Consider the following 16,485-nt stretch of genomic DNA (forward strand, 5'->3'; position numbering starts at 1 on the left):
GCTGGTTAATGTCACAGCTAGATCCTAGGTCTACTGAATCCCAGCCATTACTATATCCATTGACTGGACAGATTGACCACTTCTTTTTGCAGGTGACCTTAATCTTCACCCAGAGAATAGAGAGATTCTTCTGTAATAATATGCAAAACAAGGATAGGTCGAATGGCCCATCACATAAAAGACATAGAGATCTGTCTCTATGGTGAAAAAAAATGGAATTAATTTCCTAAGGTCTGAATATTTTGAAATCAAATCTCTCAGAATAAAATTCTTCCATCTAGGATCTGCTTACCCTTTTATAGCTCTAGTTTTGGCACAGTGCAAAGCATCTGGTACCTACATGTTAGCTAACAAGGAAGAATGATAAGAAGTAACTCAGTCCTCATTCTTCCCACCCTTAATGATCAAGTTGAGCATCTTTATCTCATTAATATCTGACTGTGAAATCTCTTGACACCTGAAAAGACTAGCAATTTATTTATAAGGATATGGTACCTGAGTGTGAAGCTTTCTGCCAGCAGAGATTTTTCAAAGATTTATCTTTCTCCTGGAGTAAATATCATATTTTTAATTATTCATAATGTTTCTCCTGTTTTACCACAAGCTTCCTCAGAGGACAGAAGTGCATTAAGGCTCTTCTGTTACTATAAGAGTGTGAAGTGTGAATAGAATATATATTTTTTAGCATTTCATTGTTATTCTGGGCAAACAAAATTAAACATGATTTGCAAGTGCTGCAGTCAGAAACAACAAAAGGTGTAAAGTGATGCAACAGAATTTATACTGCGCGCATGCCAGAAAACTTAAATGAAAAATGCTCATAGTTGAAGTGGAAATTGAAAAGATTTCATATTCCTAACAGCTATATTAGAGGGGTAAAAATGTGAGCATGCCTATAAATATGACCAGGAAAGCTTTATTTAGGTTCGTGCTAAAGGAATACTCCACAATTTTGAGTGTCTTCTATACATGCTAAATTTGGTAAGCTGCCTTTTCTCATACTGAATCCTTAATAATTAGCCAAAGAAAGAGATACTTTCTCCATATTTTCAGGTTAGCTGGAACCATTAGGTTACTATTTATAAATGCTAAGAGTGAAAGTAGCCCTGTAGGCTTTTCTTTGAGGCACATTGAGGTCTAATTTGCATACAGGAGAATTCATCATTTCTAGTGTGCAGTCTGCGATCCTATGAGTTTAAACAAATGCATACACTCATAACCACCACTACATTCCAGATATGGAATAGTTCCTTCTCCCCAGAAGTTTCCTCATGCTCCTTTGTGTTCCAGCTCGTCCCCTACTTTCAACCTCCAGCATCCACCAATCATTCTTCTTTGGTTTTGCCCTTTTGAGAATGTCATGTAAATGGAATAAAATATGATGTAACATTTTGCATCTGGTTTCTTTCACTTTGCATAATGCATTGGACGTTCATCCATGCAGTGTGTATCAGTCAGCAGCCTGCTCTTTTTTATTGCCGAGTAGTAGTCCCTAGTATGCATGTTCTAGTTTCTCTACCTGCCCACCAGTTGGTGGACATTTGATTTGTTTCCAAGTTTTGGTGATTATAAATAAAGAAGCTATAAGCATTCATGTACAATTTTTTTGTGTGAACATTGTATGTTTTAATTTCTCTTGGGTAACTACCTAGTAGGATTTCTTGGTCATATGGTAAGTGTATGTTTAACTTTATTAGAAAATCCCAGACTGTTTTCCAAAGGGGCTATAACATTTTTCATTCTCATCAAATATATGAAGCATAAAGTTGCTTTGCATTCTTGCTAGCACTTGATATTGAAAGTTGTTTTTGTTATGTTTTTTAATGTAAACCATTCTAATAGGTATAGTGGTAACACATTATGATTTTAATTTGCATTTCCCTAATGACTAGTAATGCTGAGCATCTTTTAATGTGGTTATTTGCCATCTGTATATGTTCTTTAGTGTAATGTATGTTCAAATATTTTGCCCATTTTCTTATTGGGTTATTTGTTTCTTTATTATTGAAGTATTTTTTTAAAGCGTACTTTATATATGTATTGTAGTTACTAGTCCTTTAGGAGATACGTGTTTTGCAAATATTTTCTTCCAATCTGTGGCTTTCTTTCCCTTTTCTCAACAGTGTTTTTAAAGACAAGAGGTTTTTAGCTTTTGTTTCTTTTGGTAGGGTTTTTGCATATGAGTGCCCAACAGTTCTAGTGCCATTTCTTGAAAAGACTTTCTTTTCTCCCTTAAATTGCCTTTGTATCTTCATCAAAATCAAATGACCGCCTAAGAGTGGGTCTGTTTCTGGACTCTCTATTTGTTTCCCTTTACCTATTATGTTCACCAAATACCACACGGTCTTGAGTAATGTAACTTGATAGTGAGTCTTGAAATCAGATAATGTGAGTCCTCTAACTTTGTTCCTGTTATTAGTCAGTAGTGAGTAGGGGGAAAATGTGGGTAAAATGGAGAATGCATGACCAACCTATAAACGTTTCGAATTTAACCTTTAAAACTTTGTGTAGGCCAATAATACATATCCGCAGGTTGAATTCAATCTACACAAGCCAGTTTGTCCAGAGGGAGAAGATTTCCTGGCAGATCTCCTAGAACGCTGGCCCTTGCAGAAAAGTCTTCTTCAAACCTTGCAGCAAGCCAAGCTTGACCTCAGCAGCATTTGCCAATTTTCCCAAAATAAAAAGAGACTCTCTGGTCCAGAGAGTACATGGCTCATCTTCTGTGAGAACAAGAGGCATGCTACAAATCACCCTAAAAGAATGAAATCAGAATTCCCTTCAGTGACAGCCTACTCTCCCTCCAACTTTATAAACCTCTCTATTGCTTACAGGTGGTTGAAATTCCTTAAGTTGAGCAAAAAGACTTTAAATTCACATTCAGAGATGAGGATTAAAATGTAAGTGGCTGTTTCTTAGAAAGTTAAACGTAAACTTACCATATGACCCAGTATCCTATTCCTAAATACCTAGTCAAGAAAAATGAAAACATGTGTCCACATGAAGACTGACACAAATGTTCATAGCAACATTATTTGTAATAGCCAAAAAGTGGAAACAACCCAAATATCCATCAACTATCATTTGTTTATCATTTGGATAAACATAATGTGGTGTATCCACACAATGGAATACTATTCAGCAATTAAAAAGAATGAACAGAATGAAACATGCTACATCTCAGAAATGTTATGCTAACTGAAAGAAGCCAGACACAAAATGTTACATCCTGTATGATTTCGCACAGGCAAATCTATATAGATAAAACACATAAAATTAGTTAAGATGAGGCATTAGAGAGGGCCCTAAATCAACAAGATTGGTGTCTTTATGAAAAGGGGAAATTTGGACACAGAGACAATGCCATCTGACGATGAAGGCAGAGATTGGAGTGGTTCTTCTATAAGCCAAGGAACACCAATGATTGCCAGCAACCCGCAAGAAGCTAGGAGAATAGTGTGGGACAGATTCTCCTTACAGCCCTCAGAAGACACCAGCCCTGCCAACACCTTGATCTCAGACTTCTGGCCTCTACAACTGTGAGACAATACATTTCTGTTGTTTAAACCACCCAGTTTGTGGTACTTCATTACACAATCCTAGCAAACTAATATAATGTGTAATGTGCTTTTCCTATTCAGTGGTAGTCTCTTCCTCAGATTTTCTTTTTGTTGTAGACACTCTCCAGAGAGTCAATGAAGTTATAGTATATCTTCTCAACATAATTAGATCATCAATTAAATTAAATTCTTCTTTAGAGGTACATTTGTATAGTTATATGTGAAAAGTTGTGGGAAGAGATAGAGAAAGAAAACATGATTACTGATTTCTTTAGACTGGATAAATCTATTGGGGGTAGGAGGGATCAGACTCACTTAAGACCTTCCAGTTGCATTCCTCATTTGATTTTCTAACTAATTCAAGTCCTTTCAGTTTCCATTTGGTCTGTACGTTTTCTTAAAAGATCAGTGAAAGCACATAGTTGCATATAGCTTGCTTAGGATCTGTATACTATTAGGCAAGGGTAAGCCTGCCTTTCCATTTAAAATGTTCTCTGCTGGAAATTTCTCAAAGAACTAAAAATAGATCTACCATTCAAGCCAGCCATCTCACTACTGGGTATCTACCCAAAGGAAAAGAAATCATTATATCAAAGATACCTGCACTAGCAGGTATTTATCACAGCACTATTCACAATAGCAAAGATATGGAGTCAATCTAAATGTCCAATCAATTGATGATTAGATAAAGAATGTGGTGTGTGGAATACTATTCAGCCATAAAAAAGAATGAAATCCTGTCTTTTGCAGCAATGTGGATAGAACTGGAAGCCATTATCTTAAGTGAGACAACTCAGACACAGAAAGTCAAATAGTGCATGTTCTCACTTATAAATGGGAGCTAAATAATGAGTACATAGGGATATAGAGATTGGAGACTTGGAAGGTGGGAGGGTTGGAGGAGGGTGTGAGATGAGAAATTACCTAATGGGTACTACAGACACTAATCGGGTGAGGGTTGCACAAAAAGCCCAGACGCTACCACTACACAATATACCCATGTAACAAATCTGCACTTGTACCCCATAAATATATAAAAATTTGTAAAATAAATAAAATTAAAATAATAAGTAAATAAAAAAATGTTCTCTGCAGATGAACTGCTATGGATCTGAAAAAGACAACGCTTTTCTAAATCCTATGTATTACATAGAAGTTCAGTTGGTTTAGGGATCTATGAATACAAATGAAATTTAAAATGCTTACCCAACACAGAAGAAATTTCTAATCAATGGTGTGCGTGTGTCTTGATGCACAGTCAACCACGAATGTTTCTAGAATAAATGCACTATCTCAATGTGCATATTGGGAGTATCTCTAGAATAAGGGCCTGAAAAAGTCCTATTCCTCTTCCTGTTATTAAGAACTTTAATTCTGGCACTTGAATTTATGCATTCAGAGTAGAGTTGAGAATTGTGATATAGCTATGCTGATAATTCAAGTTAAAAACACATTTTCTTTGATTATCTGAATGTTGCAGGCAGATGTAGAAACTTATTAGCATGAATTATTATCCAGAGAATTGACTCAATTTTCCATATCATTTTGCTCATGTAAGCATGGCCTAAATCACTGGGTGAGAAATGTTCCCGGCAGTGAACTGCACTTAAAACCTTGGTAAAAAGTTATTTCAGTCTAATGGCCAAACATAACAAATAATAATAGTGATGAGTTGGCACTGGTGAGATAAGTGAGGATCTTAGAAGTCAAGGGATTTGTTTGAGATTACACAATTTAGGACTCATGAGTCCTGGTTCAGTGTTCTTTCCACTACTTCTGGGGCCCTTAACGATTTTTGTGCCATGAGCCTCCTTAGGAATCTGGGGAAGCCTTTGGACCCCTTCTCAGAAAAATGTTTTCAAATGTATTTTTAAAATACCATAGGATTACAAAGGAAACAAATTATACTACAATGATAAAAATAGTTTCAAATTTGTGACACAGTAATACATGTGCATTTTTATTAATACCTTAAGTATCAAGATACTGTAGCAAATTTAATAACTACCATAATTTCAAAGTAGTGATGAGTGTAAACAATAATTCAAGATATTTACAGCAACTATAATGTGATATGCAAGTATTAGTGATTCCTGTTAGTGACAAAGTCACTGATACTGCCACATATAAGACATCAGGAGTTACCAATAAATATTAATAGTAATCCAAACAGGATGTGGTATTAGAGTTTTGAAGTGAAATAATTATTTGATCAGTTTCTAGAGTGATTCAGAAACTCTTGTTGGGCTCCTAAGAATGAGACTAAGACCTTGGAGTAGCTTGATATTGGACCAGGGGTGTGTGTTGGGGCAGGGCTGCCACCACTGAAATGTCTAAAACCCAAGCTAAAGTACATTCATCCTAGAGCCAAGAAAATGTATCTTACACTGACATTCATTCATTCAACAAGAATTAGCGGCTGGTAACCAGGAACTGAGTGGGTGCTTCCTTAGCAACTTAGCCCTATCTTCAGATATTCAAAAGCCAGTCATAAAAATCCAGAGATCAATGAGAAACAAAATCGCATTAATTCAAGAAAAAGCTATGTATGTGTATGTTTGTGGGTGCCAAAATATTTTTATAGGCTTTATTTCTTTAGAACAGTTTTAGAATTACAGAAAAATTGAGAAGGTATTACAGAGTTTCCCTATACCCTGCACTTGTTTTCCCTTATTATTAATATCTTACATTAGTATAGCCCATTTGCTACAACTAATGAACCAATATCAATAGATACATTATAATTAAAGTCCATGCTTTATTCAGATGTCTTTAGTTTACTTAATGTCCTTTTTCTATTCCCAGGATACTGTATTACAGTGAGTCATCCAGCCTCGTTAGATTCTTATACTCCTGTCAACTGTGACAGCTCTCAGACTTTCCTTGTTTTTGATGACCTTGGATGTCTGCAGGAGTACTGGTCAGGTATCTTGCTGAACGTCCCTCTATTGGAATATATCTGATGTTTTTCACATGATTAGACTGCAGTGATGGGTCTTTGAGAGGAAGATCACAGAGGTAAAGTGCCATTTTCGATACATCATGTCAAAGGTGTGTGCCGTCAACGTGGGTGATCACCGTGGATGATCACATGACTGAGGTAGGATTCAGCAGGTTACTCCATAGTAATTATTTTCCCCCCTGTTAACTCACGCTTTTACATTTCTGTAATTCATTACTGAAGAGAAAATAATTCCCACTACTCATGATAACCCAGTCCTTTATAGGATCACAGATCTAGAAGAGACTTTGGAAGATTAGTTAGTCCAGTCTCTTGCCCCTGTATCTAAGCCATCCAGTTTCTGGCTGGCCTGCTTTTAAAAACAAGAAGGGATGGAGACTTCACAGTGAAAGAATTCTGAACTCTTGACAAATGAGGTTCTATGGCTCAATCAATCAACAAATGCATAACGTCGAGTGTAGGAGCCCGGTGCAAGCTGCTGAGATATGTGTATAACTCCAAGGCATTTGCACCATCTTAAATCATTTCTGGAACAAGGTGGTGTATAAATAAATAAATATGTGAGTGGAGAGACAAATGACTGAATAAAACACAAGGCAGTGTAACACAGCGGGAATTGGTACCAAAAAATCGCAGTGGATATACACATCATTTTTGGACTCGTAAGATCTAAATTGACATTCCAGGTCCAGTGAATTAAATCATGCAACTTTAGACAAGTCACTTAGGCTTTCTGAGTCTCAGTCCCCTTAACTGTAGAATGGAGATAATCATACCCACTATTAAAAGTTGTACAAATCAAATAACATATAGAGAGCATCTGGCACATGGTAGGTCCTCAATCCATCGTAGCTATTGTTATTAGACAGGTAATGAGTATATGTCCCCCACTTCAGAGTCACTGTAAATTAAAAGAGAGGTCTGTCTTAGATGAACTCTGCTGAAACTGAGTTCAGGGAAGGCACACGGCATATCCTTCTTCATTTTCTCCCTGCCTCCTACCTTCCTCCACTCCCTACTTTCTACCTTGTTTTTTCTCAGATTTCATTACCTCTCTCCTGTTCTCTTAGACTGCTGGTGACTTCATATCATCCCCCACCGCCAAGCCCCTTTGTTCCACTGGCATTTCTGAAGCAGCAGAGCTTCTCAGTGACGGATTTGAACTGCTTCTCCCCCAGGTAGTGAGGGAGAGGCAGGGCGCTGGCACGAGCGGGGAAGACGTTTCTGCGCGTGAGACTTGGATTCCTGCATTTGTTTGTTTTGTTTTAAGTGGTTGCGTTGCTGATCCTATTACCGTAAAGGGTAATGATATTTGGGAATAAAAGTCTATGAATAAGTAATGATAATAGAAGGAAGAACCAGAACTGTGGGGTAGAAAGCGTGTGTTAAAAATAGTCTGTCATTTTCGACTCTGCCTACTAAGCCTTTTCCTAGACTGAAAGACACAGATAATGCTTCCGAGAGAGGAGCCAACACGGCGTGGTGGGGGTTGTTCCACAGCCAAGGAAAGCTGTGCTCCAGGGCTCAGAACTTCTCCATTGTGGTCAAACCACCTCTGCTGGTTTCTCTGATGTAGGCAATGAATTTTTTTTTTCCCCTCAAAGCCAAGTAACTAGAGTAAAAAATGTGAAATGTGTAGATTTAAGAATGGAAACTAAAAAAGGAGAGCACATGTTAGGAGGGTCTGCTTTGAGAACTTCATGTGTCTTGAGACGGTTATTCTTCCAGGCAGTGTATGCTGTTACGTGTACTGCCATAACAGGCAGGCTCCCCACGATCCAATTAGAGCACACATATGAGCAAGGTGAACCATAAGGAAATATGAGAAGAGACTGCAGCTCAGGATGAGAATCCCAACCATAGCATCTGAGGCATCACGCATGTCAGAATCTAGAAGACTGGTCAAACTGAAGTCCTGCAACCTCAGCACACATGGCTGCCAAGCCCTGATTCTAGTGAACTAAGAGAAAACAGACAAGCAAGGGCTTTGTACTCAAAACATCCAGCCTCCAGTCCAGGAAGACCGGATCTGAGGACTGCAAGCCAAGACATTACAACCGACCTGAGCAATTGCTCTGGTGCCAATCGCGGCCTCGGATTTATTGCTTTAATGACTAAGGTCACAGGCTAAGGCATTCTCCAGACTCTGCTATTGAATACAGACACCACCGCCCCTCCTTCCTCCCCTCATCAAACACCAGGAGTCTGTTAGGGCAGAACTGCACAAATGGGAAACACCCATCAAATGCAGCAGGAATATTAAGTTCACTAGGAAGCCTTTATATGCCATTACTTTAGAAAGGATTCCTTGTTAGTCCTACCATTAAACAATTAAATTGTCAGAGATGAATTCTGTGCATGTGTGTGCAGAGCTTGCCTGTGTGTGCAGGATGTGTAATTTCCCACTCAGGTGATGTCTGCTGCAGGTTGTCTCTCTCTCTCTCTTTCTCCCTCTCTGTCTCTCCCCCCCACCCCCAGTTGTATGCTTTTTCCTTTACATTGCTGAAAACAAATACGTCTTCCTGATGGTATAAGTGGTTTTTGTTGTGAACTTTGATATGCCTGCACATTTTATACAACACAGAAGATAGGAATACAAAATGAAATGCTCAAAGATTAATTTGTCTCCAGGTATCCCTCTGCCAGAACATGATTTTTGAGTTCCCCTTTCCTGACACTAGTTATTGATACAGTCGGTTCACTGCATGTGCGTTCTATACGTGGACATTATATCAAAGAGCTCTAAATCAAGGCAATGCTAATGCCTACAGATGGAAGAATGATTAGCAAATGCTATGTTTCCCTTATATTTTCATTCTAATTAGGGATTTACGCCTTCCTAACACTGATTTCCTTATCTTAGTTCTCTATAAAATGTCTGGCCTATGAAAATCAAAACTTGTGAAAAGTACACACGTTTCACTTAAACCCAGCACTAATTATTTTAGTCAAGAAAGCACATATTACTTGAAATAAATTTAATGATATTTAATAAATATAAATAGGACCACACTTCAATCTCTAGTTTCTTATATAGCTCACGTTTTTAACCTAATCAGAATATATTCTGGCCCTTGTCAGCCACCAAAACTCTTCTTTGAGGCTTTAATCCTTTTGAAAATGCTAAAAACAAAAATAGACTAGCTATACATTGAGATGAAAAGACTTCTAGAAATTACATATGTATAAGGTAAAGAGTGAACTCAAGAAAATACTGCCAGTATCTACAATTCTTCCAGCTCCTGAAAAAAACTATGTTGGATTAATTCTCTATGTATCAATGGAATTATTAGTCACTTAATAAATACTTCTTTATTGTGATGATACAGTATCTTAAATGTATCCCACTGTCCTAATACTAAGCTTCATATAACTATTGAGCCTTCCTGTTTTATAACAATGTACAAAAGAAGCAAAGAGAGAAAGGAGTTTTGAAATCAGATTATTAGTAGCTACAGTTTCTCCACAGACTGCCCCTTTTTAAAATCTCATTTCCCTTGGCTTGTCTCTTTTTTTAAACAGGAAGACAAAAAGTATGATTTTTGAAGCCTCCCCCTGTTGCATGGTGAGAGTTATATTTAGTTATATTTAACCTGGACTATACTCTGCTGTCCAGCTCTGGGTCCTCTCACACAACCCTGCATAGCCTCTCCCTGGCACAAAAACCTGCCTTCAAGGTTCAGATGAAACACTGCACCTCTTCACTCAGTCACTCACACTTTTGAATTTATGTTCTGGCACAGTGTGGACCCATGTGTGTAGGTTTTGGGTCGAGAAAAAAACTGTATATGCCCATGCTCCCAAAGCCAGGAAAGGATATAAGGGAGAAAATTCTCCTTGGAAGAAGAAAAGGAAAATAGAACAAAAAAGATAATATTCCCAGAAAATACTCATGTCACCATTTTTCTTATTTACTTACTATCTCAGTTCATTATGTAAAAACTTTAAACCCACACACACAATGTGGGCACACACACGCGCGCACACACACACACGGAGCACTCTTTCACCATCTTTTGCTCAAATAACTCTTCCTTTTACCTTTGTGCTTCTGACAGTAGCACTGCCATCTGCCCAGATATAAAGATTGTTAAAGCATTGTTTTTGATTCATCCAGTGTCCTCATGCCAGGAGCACTCTGTGCTCTTGCCCACACGTGGAACTCATGCATGACCCCTCCTTTTGGGTCATCCAGGTCCCACCCAAATTTCACACCCAACTATGACCCACTTTTTCCCTGAAGCCTGGGATGAATGTGGGGTAGATGTACGCCAGGTTACCACACTCTTAGTTAATACAATATTAAGAGCTTTAAAAGTATTTCAATAGAAAATTTGTAATTGTAACATTTACCAAGTATATTAGAATAACATCTCTTTACAAATAATTGGTATGTTTACTGTAAACCATTCCTATGTATTCATTAATATAGGTCCCTCCAAATAGTACCCTGAGCAAGGGACGATATATGTTATGTGATTTCCATTCAGAAATAACACTTACCAGCTTGTATTACACCTGAAATGATGTCATTAATTATTAATTGCTTTCATTAAAGTTTTTGTAGCATTATGATACTGCTATTAAAATACAAATACCCCTGAGAGATAACACTCCAAGCTCATTATCAATGATTTACATCTTTTCAGGGATTATTTCAGGATTATCTCATGAAATACCAAATCACTTTCCACCTGTGACAGTAAATAAGTAAATTCAGCCACATGAGGAAGCACAGCAGCATATAACTACTTCTGTGTTGTGATATCAGGACAGTTAGAAGAGAATACTACCCAAACTCCACCACCCCATCCCAAATTTCTTCTTTTACCTTTAAGCCAAAAGGCTCTTTATACACCATTAAATACAGATATCCCTGAAACAGGTCACATATTAAGCCCAAAATGTTATTTTCATTTCTGAACAAATGCATTTATCAGATTCTTCAGGATGATGACCTCAGCCCTCACTCTTTAATTCTTTGAAATGTCTTCAATAATTTCATTCAATCTTAAGACTTCAAGCTTGATGTTTATTGAAATAATCGTAAATTTTTATAACTTGCTCTCATATTCTATCCTTAGCTAGACCAGAATATTCAGATGACCACTGGATATCTCCATCCACCTGTTCCATGGACGCCTCATGCTCAACATACCCCGAGCCAACACACTACATTCCCTTCAAACCTGGTTGTGAGTTAGTGCCCTGGCACAGTGTGGTTTTGGGTCAAGAAAAAACTGTATAGGCCCTTCCTGCCAGAGGCAGGAAAAGTATATAGGGAGAAAACTCTCCTTGGAAGAAGAAAAGGAAAATCAAACAAAAAAGGTAATATTTCCATTTGTTATGGGTTTACTTTAGCCACACGGTAACTCAAAATAGTAACCTCAGGGTCATTTTTCTTTTTTCCCTTCCTTACAATCAGTGACTATATCCTAAGATTCCAACTTTGTGATACCTCACACTTGTCTGCCCATTCCGAATCCGCTTCTCTAATGCAGACCTGGTGAGGACTAATGACTCCTCACCGACTGCCGAAAGAGCGTCCTACCTACGTGGTATTCCCAACACCAGTCTCCACTGCACATTGCTCTTCGTAGAGCTCTGCTTTGATCAGATCATTCTCCAGTTCAAAAATCTTTAATGTTCCCCATTGCTTATTAAATTAAAATCAAATTCATCTTGTTTTTCAGTGTATATTATGATATGGCTTCGTCTACCTTCTACCTTCGCATACACTTTAGTAAGACCAGAGCACTCACTCTTCTCGAAAAATACCCTTTGCTTTCCAACCTATATGTGCCTTTCCTCAAATTGTTTCCTTCACTGGAAGTACTTTTCACCCATGCTCCGTTTCCACCTATTGAGCACTGCCTGTCTTCAAGGTCAATTTCAGGTTTTACTTTCTCAAGTAAGTCTTTCCGGCTTCCCCCAGCTGAATGTGATCGTCCCGCCATTGAACTCCCATGGCATCTACTATGCCATGACTTACTAAATAGTACCATTATTTCTGTGCTTGTCTTATGCTACTCACTATATTGATGATAAGTCTAGGAACAGTGTCTTATTCATCTCTACTTCACCTGCAGTGCCTAGCTCAATTCCTGCATATAAAATGCACATAATTATTGAAGTGTTTCTGAGCAAGTTTTGAAGGAGGATAAGAAAGAAAGTGGAGGAGTTCCTGGCTTCTGAAGGGATGGCTTTGCCATGAAATGACATTATAGGGTCTTGGGGAGCAACTTTTCACACGTTGTAATTTTGTGTAAGTTTGTAGCTTAGGACAAGCATGTTGGCAATGATGGAAATCTGTGTTTGGGAAAGGAAGGCTAGTCCAGAGCACCAGCATGCACTTGGTTAAAATCATGTACTGTTGAATCTCAGGCAGGCAGGGCAGCATGAAACAACTGCGTGCCAGGAATCTTGGGGATGTCTTCAGGTCCTGGAATACTGCAGGGCAGATGAGAGCACTGGACCAGAGAATTCTAGAAGAAGAAAATGAGGTAATAAAACTAACTGCCTGTTTCAGCCTTCTACATACACTAGACTAGAGTAGCACAATTTTAGCCTTGTTTGGGTTTGTATATACATAAAACTGTCGGTCAATTGCTCAATCAATCATCATATATTTATTGAGTGCCTTCAGTGTGCCAGGCACTTTTACTGTGCTAGGTGCTAAAGATACAGGGGTACACAAAAAAGACAAAAATCCCTGCCCTCATGGACCTTACTTTCTAGCGGGAGAAGAGGAGTTATAAATATAATATACACATAAACTAAAGGCTGTTAGAAGACAATCAATCCTCTGTATAAAAATAAAGCAGGATATCAAGGCAAAGTGCTAGAATTTTAAGCAGAGTGGCCAGGGCTCGTTAAGAATGTGATACTTGAGCAAAGAAAGAGCTCTGGAGAAAGAGCATAACAAAAAGAAGGAACAGCCAGTGCAAATGTCCTGAGGTGAGCAAGGCCTGATATATTGGAGAAACAGAAAGGAGGCCAGAGTGGTTGGAGTGGTTAGAGGCAGAATGAGGTCAGAGGGAAAAAAAGGAGGCTTCAGGTCTTTGTAGGCCATTGCAAGAATGTGGCTTTTTCTTTGAGTGAAAGGGGGGGGGGGGGGCTTACAGAGAGTCTTAGTAAAAATTGACAACATTAGCCTTTGAGCTGACATTGAACTATACAAAGGACCGAAGACTGAATGAAGCGGTAAGACCAGTCAAAAGGCTATTGCAATATCCCAGATGAGAGATGATGATGGCTCATACCAGGGTGCTGGGAGTAGAGATGAAGTGATCAGAGTCTAGAAAAATTTTAAAGGTAAAGTCTCAAGGACTTTCTGATGTTTTAGATGTAAGGTATGAAGGGAAAAAAAGACTCAAGGATGACTCAGAAGTTCTTTTGCCACAGAAACAAGAAAAATACTGTGGTTTATTAATGTAGACTATTAAAGGTGGCCTAGGTTGGGAGAGCAGGGACGATGAGGGGTTGAGTTTGGGATCTGTACTAGGTATCTTGTGATACCTATTAGACATCTGCACAGAATCTGGAGTCAAGAGAGAGAGTCCGGGCTGCAGATATAAATTTGGGAGCCATCAGGATGTAGACAGGATTTGAAGCCAAGAGACTGGCTAAGGTCCACACGGGAGTGGCTAGAGAGAAGAGACAAGGTCCAAGCACTGAGCTTGAGGCATTCCAACATTCAGAGGTCCTAGAGGAAGAACCAGCAAAGGAGACTGAGAAGGAACAACCAGAGAGGTAGGAGGCAAACCAGGCGGGTGTGTGGCCCTGGAAACCAGGATAAAAGGTGTGTGGAGGAGGAGGGAGTGAGCAACTGGGTCAAACGACCTTTGGATTTAGCAATGTGGAAGTCACTGGTGACATTGACTGCAATGGAATTTCAATGGAGTAATGGAATAAGAAAGACTAATAAAAAATGTTTGAGATCAGGAGAAGAGGAATTGGAGAGACTGAGTGTTGATGCCTTCTTTTGCTATAAAAAGCTTGCATTTTTTGTAAAAGCCAGTAATTCAGACTTTTTATTAATCCACATGGGCATTGTGTCCACAGCAATCTGAATAAGTCACATTTTACTTGTGAAATCTCCCTATGTAATGAGAAAAAGTTTTTGTGAAATGGCTTTCAGCAGTTTTAAGTCTGGCACTTTCTTTGTTAACTGAAGAAAAACAATCACTGCCTTCAGTAAATTTGCAGCTCAAAGTATTTTAAGTTTTACAATCAAACTTCTATCTTGGAACTTCTCTCTCTCTCTCTCTCTCTCTCTCTCTCTCTCTCTCTCTCTCTCTCTCTCACACACACACACACACACACACACACACCAAAATGATGACATCATAGTTCTCAGTTGAATATTGTACCTCATTATAAATAACATTCACTCATTTCAAATATTTCATTATTGATTTATAGTTAGTTCTTTTCTCATGCCATAGCCACCACTTACTTTAAATTTTTAAATGATATTTCTCATTCCATAGACATTTGACTGCCTTTTCTACTTGTAGACAGAGGTTCACGTTGTCAACAGTTGGGCATTGAATCTCAGAAAACATTAAGCTTGGGATTAAAAGTAGGGCAGGGAAAGCTGTCAGTAAAATATGCTAAGATAATGTATCTGAACAGGACAGGGTCTAGTTTATACTCAGAACTGCAAGGGTGCTGTGAAGTACAGTGATTTGATACTTGTGTTGTGATGTCATTTTGTTGTAACATTAAAGCCAAGAGTCTTCTCCACCCAAGGGCAATGCCAATTTCCCAGAAGGCTCATTTGTCAGAGCCAAAGCTCCAAAGATGCCAATGCACCCATGCTGATACTTAGTCTCATGTTATTTCTCAATTTTATGCTTAATTTGCTCCTTTTGGTTTTATGTATTTTGACACAGCCAAGTGTATGTGGGGATTTCCCCATAGTCCTTTAAATGCTATAAAACTTTAATATAGAGAGATAAAAACCATAATAAGCCATGCCTCCAAGCCCTCACATTTAGTTCTTTATTTGACTTAGACAATAACCAGTTTTAGATACTGATTTAGATTTTTAAGGACTTGCACTGCTTTAAATGCCCTTTGCCTCTCCTTACCCTCCTCCCCCACTCAAATGAAAATTATATTCTACCCTTAATCTGGACATGCAACTCTCATTGATTATACAAAATGGCATCTTTACAATTCTTAAATTGTTGTCATAATGACCTACATCAAGCATGAGCCAATGCAGTTTAATATGGTTCAGAATAAAGCCAAGATTGATGCCCAATTCCCAACTTTAGGCATGCAACCCTGGAATGTCTTTTGGAAAAAATGAAATAATGATCCTGGTAGGCTGTTGGGTTGGTCTGTTTTCAGCATAATTGCCTTCTCTCAGCTTCCTAATACCCTTAAAACCTCTGAGAGTCTTTAATGTACAAAGTTCAACAAAAACACCTTCAGAACAGATTAGTTCTAATTATGTTTAATATTTGTTTGCTGCTTTATTGAATAAACTGCACTTGCTTTAAAAAAAAAAAAAGGAAATTCACTTAACTGCATGTCAGTCACCCAAATTTTAAGTGTACAAATGAAATGGAAAACATTTATTACACAAATTTAATTACAATTCTAAGAAATAAACATGCAAATTAGATAGAGTTCAATTTGCAGATGCTAATCCTCATCCTTGATCTTGTTCCTTCCCTCCCTGATTTTCAGTCTGTGCAGCTCCTTGATTCCTAGGGAGCCAGGCAGCCAGAGGTTTGGTTTTTCACAGTCGGAGGATCACTGTTTTAAAGAAGTGTTATATTTAGCACATCTGGCATAGTAGCAGTAAACAAACATTATAGTCTTTCTAACACTTTTGTGCAGGTGCCTTCTCCCGATTTTATTAGGTCTATGCCTTCCAAGCCTCTGCCTTCATTACACCTGAAATGACCCATCTCGACTGTGGAGAGGTCCCTAGACAGAAGTTATGAA

This window comes from Lemur catta, chromosome 23 (assembly GCF_020740605.2).
Source record: "Lemur catta isolate mLemCat1 chromosome 23, mLemCat1.pri, whole genome shotgun sequence".
Taxonomy (NCBI): Eukaryota; Metazoa; Chordata; class Mammalia; order Primates; family Lemuridae; genus Lemur; species Lemur catta.